Below are 13,760 nucleotides of genomic sequence, written 5' to 3'. Positions count from 1 at the left end.
GTATACTCAAGTTTTTATTTCCCGGTGTTCTCTCTCTACATTCAAGTGTGTAACCATGATCGCTTCAGATCCCAAAATTTGACACCCATTAAAACTGCTAAATATTAGCAGTTTTAAAAGTCTTTTCTGCAATCGTAATCCCAAATTTGCACCTAACAAATTGGTGTAAAAAAATCTAAACCACCTCTTATTTCGAAATTCAAAATGGAAGTTTAATCAAGTAAAAATAGAAAATTGCAATCTTTGATCTGGAAAAGAATAACTAGCTTTTTTAGTACAGGCCCCACAGGACAAAATTATTTTCGATTGTGATTTTAGGATCATGAAAACAGCCTTGTTTAAAAGCGCTCTAAAAAAAAACTTTTACGCAATAATTCGAGAGACCAAGGTATTACCTTTAACGTTGCTGGACAACTTCAGGTCGATCTGTGGTTATTTTCTTTTAATACCATTTCAATGTACTTTGAATTTATTGTATGAATTATTTTTTCTTGAGTATATATCACGATTTATATATTAGAAATGCATGTTATTGAGTTACTGCTCTCTCAGAGGTTAGTCTATGACCTATGTTTAGAACGACTCTGTTTATCCATGGGAAAGAGTATTTTAAAAGTAAATTTATTACAAAATTAATAGTTTTGTAATTTCGGTAAGGTTTGTATTATTTTAAAACATGTTTCCTGACGCCATGAATGAATCACTATTAGTGACTATGCGTAGCTATGAGATGAATTTATTTTGAATGTATAACCAGTGACATCGGGGTCCCGTAATACATTATTTGAAAGAACAATTCTGATTGGTTCTTATTCAGTCTAGTGAGCAAAATACGCATGCAACGACGATCTTGATAGGCTATTACATTTAACGATTAATCGCTATCCTTCGTGTTATCCCGCCTAGTTAGTTCAACATAAAAAAAGAGCAAATGGACCTCATGTTTTGAAATGCACTTCTGGGGCCTGTTACACGAATTTTAACAACCATCTTAGATGAATATCTCTACGATTGATTGAATTGACTACAATGTACAATTACTCATGAATACTAAGCGTACGATCAATTGCTAACCTTTGTGTTACGGGACCCTTGTAGACCTACATACTGTATAAATGGGAATGGTATAGGTATCGATTATTATCAACTATATAATATAATAAAATAGAAAAATATTTTATATTTTGATATGCTGACTGTAGAATAAATATTTTGTTTTATACTTTAATCAAGAATCACCATAACAGATGAAAGGCGCATAAAGATGCATGATGATATTACTTTATACAAAGGCTACATTTTGATATTTGATTGTTTTTCTCTTAGGCCTATATGTCAGTGTATGAATTAGAATGCATATTATATATCAAAGCAAACGAGACAGCAAATGGATATCCGATTATTTTATGAGATATGTAAACGATGAAGATAGAAAACAAGGGAAAATTATTCCGAGAGGACAATCTAGAGTTTACTATCTAAAACGACCAATGCATGTTTGATTAAAATTGAAGTATATCGAGCACATACCGATTATTCCTTTTGAATTGAATCTATGGATTTCTCTTTTCATTAAATTGTAAATATGATAAAATTGAATTAAATCTGGTCAAACTTTGAACATGTTGAATACTAACTAAATAGAACGGGGGGGGGGGGGGGTGGTAGTCGGTGGTCGGTGAGAGAGAGAAAGGGAGTGAGAAGATGATTTACTTAAAAACAAAAAAAAAACTGTTTATCACTAATTTCGGTAAAAAAACCCAAACTTATACATGTATATTTAACATTACCAAATTCTGGTAGAATAATTTTAACAGATAAGCACCGAGACACCAACATCAATTCCAAGAGTTTCTATAACAAAAAGGTTGAGGGAGGGGGGGGGGGTGTCATCTCGAATACAGTTGTGAATTGCTAATGTGATGGTAATGATGATGGTGATGATGATGATGATGAGGATGATGTTGATAATGATAGTAATGATGATGATGGTAATGATGATGACGATATATGATGATGATGGTGATGATAGTGATGAAGATAATGATGATTACTATGATAGATGATGATGGTGATGAAGATTATTCAAATGATGGTAGTCGTGGTGGTGATGATGGCGATGATGACTACATTGATGACAATGGTGGCGGTAGTGGTGGTGGTGATGACGAAGGTTGTTATTATTATTACTATCCTTATGAAGGTAGTGAATTTCGTGGTGGTGTTATTGATGATGATAACGATAATAGTGGTAGTGAAGATGATAGCGATAATGACGATGACAGTAGTTTTGAAGATGGTGGTGGTGGTAGTGTTGAGGATGATGACGACGACAATGATGATGATGAAGATAGTGGTGACATGGTGGTAATGAAGATGGTGGTAAAAATGGTAATGATAACGATGATGATGGTAATGATGATGATGACGGTGATGATAATAGTTATAACGGAATAACCATCGTTAATATGTATGGTGGTGATAAGCAGAGATAGATGTTAATGATGATAATTGAGATATAAATTGCTTTTGAACGCACGCGATGAAAATGAAATGAGGTTTTCCTTGATCGATATTTAGAACAGCAAATTTATCTCGACTGACATGCTCATGACATAATCTTTATTAAAAAAAATATTATTTAAGATAAGGAAGAACTTTAGGTGGACACTGATTACGAAATAATTATCAAAATGGGCCATGCACGAACGCTCTGTGAGAAAGGAAGGAAAGAGAATGGGAGAGAGAGGGGGAGGGGGAGGAGGGGAGGGGGGCTGAAAGAAAGGGAGAAATAATTAAAGAAATAAAAAATGATGGATAGAAAGAAAAAAAATAAGAAATTTAAAAAAGAGTAGCAAAGAGGAATAGGAAAGAAACTTCAAAACAATAATACCGGTTTTTCGAAATGATTATTAAGAAAGTAAGACTGGTTTCAAAACTGTGTATGATGGCGCTATTCCAACGGGAGCTTACGTATACGTAAGATCGTATCTCTGTGCTTCTTAAACGGTGCTATTGCTTCGGGTACGCTATGTGCGTAATACGTTCTTGGTGATTTAAGTCTTATTTTTTCAACATGGAATCGTTTTAAGATAATTGACAATAATTCATAATTACTCGGATACTGATAGGGCCTACTATAGCAACAGTTTAGTAGTGATTCTATTCATCTCTTGACCATGTTAATGAGAATCTTTGTCACTTATCTTGACAGTGTTAGAGTGGAGCTCTAAAGTCAGTGAATCCTACCAAAAATAAACATGATTATGTATTTAGAAAGTTCAAGTCGTGACATTTTTAAGATATCAAATAATGAATTAATTAGATAAACTTTCAAATTCATTAAAGATTGTTTCTCTGGGCTCGCTGCGTATTGTAGTGTTGTTGTCTATATTCAACACTCAACATGAAGAACTGCATTTTGTGGCGGGGTTCACTCACTTTTGAGAAGGAACAGATTACAAGGAACGGGAACAACTATTACTAAGGTATTAAAAAAATAAAGCTAGAAAAAATATATAAAGAAAGTACTACCCCCGAACGGACATAGAAAAACTTTAAAAGGAAAGAAGGGACAACAGTGAGAGACAACAATAAACATTTTAGAAAAATACCCTTACTATAAGAAAACAGAATAATAAAAATACACAAACAAAGAAAAATAACACAGAAAGAAATAAAGAGAGGGGGAGAGTGAGAGAGTGAGAGAGAGAGAGAGAGAGAGAGAGAGGGGGGTGGGGGAGGGAGAGGGGAATCATTGGGAGAGAATATGAGAACATGGAACGGGAGCCACTATTAATAAGGTATTAACAATAAACAAAGCTTGGATATCGTACAAAGAAAGTACCCCCGCCCCCCAAAAAAACAAACAACAAACAAAGAAACAAACAAAAACAAAAAAGAAGAAACCTAGACCAACTTTAAAACGGAAAAAAGGAACAACAATGAGAGAAAACAATAAACATTGAGAAAACACCCTTACTTTAAGAAAACAGAATGAAAAAAAAGGAAAAATACACAAAGAAAAAATGAACACAGAAAGAAATAAAAAGGTGGAGAGGGTGGGGGGGGGGGGGGGGGGGAGAAGGGTGAGAAGGGAGAGAAGGGAGGGTGTGAGAGGGGGGTGGGAGAGAATATGAGAAGAGTAGATCAGGAGTACATGAGATGAAACCTGAGAGAGAATCAGAGATGAGAGAAAGATACAAATATTTTTTAAAATAGAATTATCACATTAAAAACATTACTGACTAATTTTCTTTTACTCAAACAATGTAAAAAAAAAGAGCATAAACAAAACAAAACAATATCGATTGATATACAGACTCAGAACTTTCCATTAAAGGAATGGTCCGGGCTGAAAATATTTATTTATCTTAATACATAAAGTAAAATTCACCGAGCAACATGCCGAAAAAATCATCAAAATCGGATAATAATAAAGTTATTGAAGTCTAAATTTTAGCATTTTTTTGTGAAAACAGCCGTCAGGAATATTCATTAGGTGGGCTGATGATGTCACATCTCAACTTTCCATTTTCTTATGTTATTACATAAAATCAGATTTTTTTTCATTATTTCATACTTGTGTGAATAATATGTCTCCCTTATAATGAAATAAGTTGCAGTAATAAATATCTAACGCACTAAATCAGTTGTCAATCCAATTTTTCTAGTTCTTGGAGATTTTTTTTAATAAGCCTAATTTTATATAATGAAATACAAAAGAACAAACAGGAATGTGACATCATCAGCCTACCTAATGAATATTCATGACGACTGTTTTGACAAAATATTGCTAAACTTTAAAATTCATTAACTTTCTTATTTGTTTTCCGTTTTTGGTGAAATTTTAGGCATTTTGCTCAGTGAACTCTACTCTATTTATTAAATTATAAATACTTTCAGCCCGAACCATCCCTTTAAAGATTTTTTTTATAAGATCTCTGAAGAAGGGAACATTTTAGTCAGGTAACCAACAGAATTTCTTCTTGATAGAGAAACACAGATGCATACAATATTGAAAATATCAAATAATCTATGCTGGGATTTCTACACAAAGAGACAAAAAAATATGGGAAAAAATCTTTCCTCTTTTTTTTTAACTAATCAGATCTCTAAATGATGAAAACAGATTCTGTCTTTTAATAAAGGAAAATTGGAACATTTAAGTCGGGTAACCTAATGAAATATTTTCTTTTTTAGAGAAAAAGAGATGCATAAAACAATGGAAATATCAATCCATTCTGGGATTTATGCATATTATGAAGAAGGGAAAACATGAAATAGTTACTCTTTTTTTCTATTTTTATTTAATAAGATATATAAATGAGTTACACAGAATAATGTATTTTAATAAAGGAAAATTCGAAAATTCAAGTCAGGTAACCTAATGAAATATCTTCTTGATAGAGAAATACTATTGCAAGCATACAATATGAAAGATAAAATCATCCATTCTGGGATTTTGCATATGAAGACAAAAATGCCTAATTTGATAATGACACCCCCTCTATCGATGAATGAATACATAACGCGCAGTCAAGTTCAAAGGTAGCTGGGAATACCCAGTTCTATTGTTATAGGATGTTCAAGGTGGGTGTGTTTGACTTGTAGTTGAATTGGTATTGAAGTACAACAATAGTATGAAGCTGGACCATAGCGTTGTAACACGAACTTGACGTTTCATTATACATTAGTATTGATAGACATATATGTTTTATATTCGTTGGAATTTAGATCTCGTGTTTGTAAATTAATTTAGCGATGGCTGAGAAAACATCAAGCTCTTCACTGAACCTGATATGTCCATTATGTCTTGATATATTTGTCGAGGCGACAATCTTAACTTCATGTGGACACACATTTTGTAGGCGATGCCTCAAGAAATACGATCTAACCCACCAGGACCTTGATCACATGGTATGTCCTCTCTGCAGAGAGATCACCAAGTTGTCTGCCAACCGTGTCGATGATCTCCGCCTCAATGTCTCCATCAACGGACGCGTAGACGATTACCACCATGACCACGCCAAGTGTGGAGGGATGAATGCTGTCCTTGAGATGTGCCAGAAATGCACCACTTGCAAGTCTCTGAAAGATGCCGTGTCATTCTGCAGAACATGTAATTGTTATATGTGTGATGAGTGCTTACATTGTCATCAGCATCTTACCACGTTGTTTGACGGTCATGAGATCGTCTCCATGGATGATGTCATCGAAGGAAGGTCAGCATTGGTCATTTATTCAAGAAGTGTTCCATCCACAAACAAGAGAACAAAGATATGTTTTGTGAGGATTGTAAGGTCCATGTCTGTCAAAGTGCGTACTTGTTGGTCATAAAGCTCATGAAATCAAGAACCAGGTTGATTTTGAGCAGGAGTTGCGACGGAAGGTAACTTTATAATTATCACAGTAAAAATGCTATTTAAAATCTATATAACGCTGTTTACTATATGAACCTTACAGTTTTTACAATTTTTATTGAGAATCAAATATAAAAAATCCAACTTAGCTGTTTAAGAGTTTATACACTTAAAAATCTATTTAAACAAGCAATGTAAGGTCAAGCAGCTTGTATACAAATTGTAAACAACATTTTTAAAGCATACTCTCTTAAAAAGTTTGGGCAAAAAAGAAACAGTTTTTAACATCACTAGGCAACATACTATCCACTCAAATATTGGTTAAAATCTGTCCAAATTGGGTAAAAATGCTTAAAATTAGGCTCAATTGGATAATAATTGTCCATGATATATATTTTTATCAACGATACATTACCCAACGCAGTGTACAGTATGTCGCCCAACAATTTAGGTGTGTATAATATGTAGAGCTTACATGGTTATAAATATTAGTTATTATTAGATGATAATAAATAAGAATAAAGAAATGAATATTGATTAATAAATTTATCGCTGTGTTTACTTGTCACATTTTCAATTCGTAGGTGACAGACCTTGCTCAGCGATGTGCCGACAAGAAAGCAGAGCTGGAAAAGAACATTCAGAACATAGAAATACAACGTCATGAGGTACACACTGCAGTGCAGACACTACTAGATGATGTCAGGCAAGCCTACAACATCAAGGCCAAGGAGCTGGAAGAAAATCTTCGAAATCTCACCGACCAAATACATGCCTTACAGCATAGTTTTGATGACGACCTCAATGTCTTGAAGTCAAAAGATCGACAGAGGATCAAGAGTATTTGTAGTTCAATTACTTTGGTAGATAATGACAGACTGGGTCATCTTGAGACAGACACTCTATCTGCTCATATCTTGCTCTGTGAGGAGCTGGATGCCATGCTGAAGGAGGTTACTGATCACACTTCTGCGGAAGCTATTAAGAAGAAAGCACAGGAGAAGAGGTTCAAACCAGCAGACGATACTCGTCTTGACCTCGGGAGCATCTCAGAATATACCGATCATTCATCTACGGCAACCTTTAAGAAGAAAGCACAGGAGAAGAGGTTCAAACCATCAGACGATACTCATCTTGACCTCGGGAACATCTCAGGATCAGATCCCAAGATGGAAGTCATTCAGTGTGTTAATCTACGGGGAATGATGTCGGGTATGGCACGGTACTCACATAGCACTGTCGCTATCGGGTATGGTAGGAATGCACTAGGTATTGATATCATTGATTCAAATGGTGGAAAGCAGCAGTATAGAAACATACCCTTAAGTGACATGAAATGTTTCGATCTGGTTTTTCAACGGGACGGAGCGTTATGCGTGTCGACTGGTAATACAGAAGCCCACATCTACTCTCCCCTTGGCTCCATGAAAGCAACAATCCACGTGAGAAACAAGGGAAATACTCTTAGAGTTAACAGAAGTCCATCAGATGAAATCATTACTAACTATGGAAAACAAGTCTATATCTATGACCCGACAGGATCCACTCTCAAACACACTGTTCAAACAAAGCACGATACGGATCAGGCATCTACTACTAGGACGGGTTTGATCGTCACGAGTTCATGTTATGCCAATCCAAGCGTGGTGACGGTCTATGACAGGGATGGGAATGCTGGTCAGTCTCTACAAGCTCCACGGGGTGTCTCCCTGTATGCTGCCGTGGATGAGCAGGACAGGGTGTATGTAGCGAGTGTTGATAGGATGAATAGTAGCGTCGTGATCAGGCTCTATGATCTTGATGGTCTGAACCTGAAGGAAAGAGTTGAGTTCAACGCACTTAATATGACATTGGTTTGGAATTGGTGTTACTTGGTTTCCCTCTCTCCAGACATGCTCGCCTTTGCTTGTGAAAAGAAGTTATATTTCATCAAGGTATCACTGTAATCCAGATTGTCTCACACCATATAGCATCACAGCCCAATATTGTGTAACATGTATTCACCGAGCTATCCTGTTTACCTCCATGGTTCCATATTCTATTGTTTATCATAATTTCATGATATCTCTTTTCAATGGTAGGATCCATCATGTGACATTCTTAGGAGTATACAAACTAGTCACGCGTGCTATAGAACTATCAGTAAAATTCCTTTAAAAATGGGTTCTCCTGGCTTAAAATAGTAAAATCAGAATATACGTTATGACATACTCCATAGCATAAAATGGCAAAACGCTGAAAATTTCATCAAAATCTGATAAAACAACTAATTAATTTGTAAGTTTAGCGATATTTTGTGAAAACAGCTATGACCAGTGATAAGTGGGCTGATGTTGTATGGTCCCAACTTTCCCTTTTCTTATTTCATTATAGGACATCACAATGCATTGTGTATAAAATTTGTTTCAACAATGATGATATTACAAATCAAAGCAGTAACCAATTTTATAAGAGTGTCACCAAGGTAACGCAATACTTATAAATTTCCTTGTCAAATTTTGATCAGGTTTTCAGTGTTTGTTTGTCCCTCTCAGTCTGAGTACCCCTTCATTATTGTATTGATCTAAAACTCCTTAAAAAAAGTTTGTAAATCTAACTTTGATCGATAATCCCTCCTCGGTTTTAATAAATATCAATGTGTAATTAATAGCAATAAATAGAACATTTGATTCTCCTTAAAATGATACCCTACATGATATGATTATGGTTCATATGGACATGATGGAGGTGCAGTGCATTGAAATATGGGGGCAAGGTCAAAATTCAAAATTTGCAAAATGACACAATATTGAAAGTCACTGTTCTTTTTTTCACTGGTGATGAGTAAGTTTCTCAGCGGTTTCTTTTAATTGTTTTCATGCACCTTAACATCAACATTAACAAGGAATCAAACACACCTCTGCACAAGCAAAAACATAACAAACAAACAAACATGCATGGGTATTTGAAACCACGACTCAAACCATGTTATCTCACAGTACCATCACTACAGAAGCAGGGGCTTGGTTTGAATGGATTTTCATCTCTATTGACACAGACAAAAGAATCATGTTCTGTATTGACCCATCATGACTATTTCTGCTCGTTTTGCAGCTTTTTAATTCAGACCTCATCCAACACTTTTGAATCCTGCCTTTTTCCTGATGGCATGATCATAACAAGCATGGTATCATTTTAAAGAGAATTAAATGATCTTTTGAATAATGTAAAATATGCATTGTGTAAAATTGGGAGTTGGGAGAAATTAATGGCTAAACACAGATGTCCAAACTTTCTTTGAGGGGTTTATATTGTGTAAATAATTTTGGGTGTATATATAAAACATGTTGGTGAGGATTGTTATACTGGACTGCGGAGAAAGTGCGATTGGTTGGTTGTTAGTAATCAACCAGTGAACCGACGGCTTAAGGTCCTCTCCAAGGGACCTGATAATAATATCGTATGAAAGGGCACTAGCGCTCTGACTTGTCATCTAACCCACTCCACCGGATTGAGAGACCAACATAGGCCAACGATTTCATGTATGTGTGTTTATAAGCAACCGTATCCTTGAAGCATATAGCCATGTATCTTTATGATTCAAATGTGTTTGTTCATATTTTCGTAGTTATCGTGTACAGTAATGTACAGTATATGCCCATCAACATATTTCCTTAAAGCGTCGGATATATTTATTCTCATGTTTATTTCATCATGTAATGACTTCATAATTTAATCGGTTGATGAGTCATAATTTCCATATCCATTTCTTCTCCGATTCCAGGTCGTTAGGCGCAACGAACTTTTCTATTGAATATGATCATTATACAGTGCGCATCGAAACAGTTTACACTTTGAAAAGGCCTGGGAATTATAAAATATACAACATGTGTGTAATTTTTCACATGTATTCTTGGGTTTGGGTCTCATCTATCTAATGAAAGTAAAAGTTTTGACAGAATGTTACACTTGAGTGAGCACTGTTCATTTTTTAAAAGCTCGCAGAAATCTGCGCAGAAATGCTCGTGTTCACGCTGTGTCAAGGGGAAACATATCTCATACATTTTCCTTGCACTTTTAGTCAGTTGAAATACTGAAAACAGATACCTTCAAGCATTTTGTAACAATTTCGCCATCCAAATTGACATTTCAACACTTAGTAAGCACAACCTTTACCTTTTTTGTGCCAGCTGGATCTGTGTACGTAACTAAGTCTGAACAAAAGTATATATCTGACATCTCCAGCATTTTTCACTAAGTTTTTATCATTAAAAGTGGGTTTACATTTCATTTTTCATTTAACACTTGTTTCTCCACACTTTTTCCAAGCTTGACTACGATTAAAAAATAAAAACCAAGCCTAAGCCATTTCATGTAAATCACAGCTCAGTGTAAGGCAAATGTCGTCACGATGGCCTAGGTGTGTGGGGGTGGGGCACAATGCACCCTTCGAAGTGTTTTGGGCAAGGAAACAAGTTACAAGGGTAAAAGACGTCTTCAAACCAATTTTACTAGCTAAATCCAACATTTTATTCATAATTAAGGTCTCCTTTTTTTTCGAATAACTATTTTAAAGTTCTGCGCAAATCATTTTTCACTAACTTTTCAAAAGTAAGCGGTGCTCACTCAAGCGGAAATATTTTTTTCGACAGTGACATCGTCATTTGCTTAAAGGGATGGTCTGGGCTGAAAATATTTATAGCTTATTAAATAAAGTAGAATTCCCTAAGCAAAATGCAGAAAATTGCATTAAAATCGGATAACAAATAACAAAGTTAGTGAATTTTAAAGTTTAGCAATATTTTGTGAAAACAGTCGTCATGAATATTCATTAGGTGGGCTGATGATGTCACATCTCCACTTGTTCTTTTGTATTTTATTATATGAAATTAGGTTTATTCAATTTTTTCCTCCAAGAACTAGAAAAATTGGATTGACAACTGATTTAGTGCATTAGATATTTATTGCTGCAACTTATTTCATAACAAGGAGACATATTTTTCACACAACTATGAAATATAAAAATTATGGTTTTATGTAATAACATAAGAAAACGGAAAGTGGGGATGTGACATCATCAGCCCACCTAATGAATATTTATGACGACTGTTTTCACAAGATATTGCTTAACTTTTAACTGCAATAACTTTAATATTTGTTATCCGATTTTGATGAAATTTTCGGCCTTTTGCTCAGTGAACTCTACTCAATGTATTAAGATATAAATATTTTCAGCCCGGACCATCCCTTTAAATCGATCTGTATCAATCTTAAAATGTGGAAAAATCTTCAGGATATTACAAATGTATAATTTTACAGGATTTTTTTAAGTGTAAACTTTTTTTGATACGCACTGTAGTGCATAATTATGATGATGACCCCCCCGTTATCTCCTACTCATAATGAAAGAATGCAATGTAGGTGTAATCACTTTATAAAAAAGCTCCAAAATAACATACTGCTGTAAAAAGGCTGTTTCAAATTTTAAGCACGTTGTTAAGCCCAACAGTCTAATAAATATTGTTTGTTTTTTTTAAAAGAAGTTGTTAAAAAAAATTAAACAATTACAGAACAATCGCTAGAGGGTATTCATTTGTCTCGCAATCTACTATGGTCAACAAGGAAATTCGTGATCACTTTCGCATAAAGTGTTCACTAGCTTTCGGAAATTCGTGACCACTCTCGCAAAAAGTTTTCACTAGCTTACAAGTTCACGAGCTTTCAACACTTTTTGCGAAAGTGATCACGAATTTCCTTGTTGACCATAAGACAAATGAATACCCTCTAGCGATTATTTCAGTCCGCAATAATGAACCTATTTAGAATTACAGAACAAGTTTAAACAACTTGTTGTTAGAGTGACATACTTAAACAATGTGTTTTTTTTTACTGCTTAGTAACTGTGTAAAATTTGTACATTTTGATTATGTCAAGGAGCTCCTTGATTATGTTCACTCACTGTTGTTTCATGTTGTGGTTGACTCGAACATCATAGAGTAGTTGAGATTTCTTGCAGGTAGAAAGGGTATTTTATTACTCAGCATGAGTGCGCCCTCTAACTGAATATACATTATAGGTTATTAGTTGACCACATCACATAAACAGGATACTGTTCAATGTGTCACATTGGCTGGTATTCTGATAGCGATGGTCAGGCAAATGAATTTTAATGATTTAATTGATACATTGTATACATATATATATATATATTTCATTTTCTAATAGTTATCGTGGAATGTAAATATCAATTACCATATTTTTTTAATGTTATTCATCAGTTAATGACTATTCAAGCGATGAGTCATAAATGTTTGGCACAGCGAATTTATCTGTTAGTTTTGGAATTTGATCATAAGCCTATCTATGAGATATGATAAGCTGTATATATATGAGCAATTGTTGGCATAGCGAACTTTTCTATTTCTGAATTCGATCATAAGCCTATATAATATATTATAAGCTAAATATTATGTAGAGTATACTCTGTTGTCTCCTACCATGCCTACGAGGAAAATCAAAACATAAAATCACTTTGCTTAACATAAAATTTGAACATTTTCATTATCATGTTCACACTATGTCACATGTATTTTTAATATGATCATGATGATATCAAAATATCAGTCACGCTTTATTATTCACTTTAAATTGAAATTGAAACTTTATTTACCAAAATCTTCATTAAAAACATACAAATCAAGAAATATGGATATTTCAAATAAAATACATTTTAACATAAATAAGAATATTTGAGAATCGTCGAAGGATCACAGAAAGTAACAAAGGACTTTTAAATTAATGATCATGAATTCAACACAAAACAACACAATAATTACATATGCAGTCTGGAAATACAGATCAAACAAACATAACATGAATATAATAATTGAACCTATATCAGTATACTATTAGTATTATAATTTCTGCATTAAGTGGATTTTCAAATGTCTTTAAGGCTTTGTACAGTTTGCACTGTTTGATATTTTGAGGAGCTTATTCCAAATAATGGGACAACTACATAAAATTATATTGTTTGAGAAAGAATAGTGACCATATATTGCACGAGTATCGGTTGAATTTCTTAGTGTTATGTACATCTATATGTTGGTTTGCAAAAATGTATTGTCAAAATTATTAGGCAAAAGGTTGTTATAATAAGAATGCATAAAAACAGATAATTGAACATTATTGTAGTTAGGAATTTGGGAGAATATTAAATCTTGAGATAAATGATTTAAAACTTGATATATGCTCAATTCTATAATAATAATAATAATAATAATAATAACAATAATAATAATAATATAGGTATATTTACCCAGGGAAGCCACGTTAGTTCTGAAAACTGTTCTCCCAGCGGGCCCTGCTATTATTATTACCCCGGGTTTTTTTTTTCAATATGATCATGATGATATCAAT

At 34.1% G+C, this 13,760-nt stretch overlaps 1 pseudogene; it reads left to right on the top strand.

Annotated features, from left to right (window-relative positions):
* The first annotated feature begins 5,763 nt into the window (after nucleotides 1–5,763).
* On the top strand, nucleotides 5,764–8,346 carry LOC121427171 (annotated as a pseudogene).
* The last annotated feature ends 5,414 nt before the right edge of the window (nucleotides 8,347–13,760 follow it).

Source organism: Lytechinus variegatus, chromosome 14 (genome assembly GCF_018143015.1).
Source record: "Lytechinus variegatus isolate NC3 chromosome 14, Lvar_3.0, whole genome shotgun sequence".
NCBI lineage: Eukaryota > Metazoa > Echinodermata > Echinoidea > Temnopleuroida > Toxopneustidae > Lytechinus > Lytechinus variegatus.
Note: the sequence above shows the minus strand (reverse complement) of the source record. Positions and strands in the feature narration are given on the sequence as shown.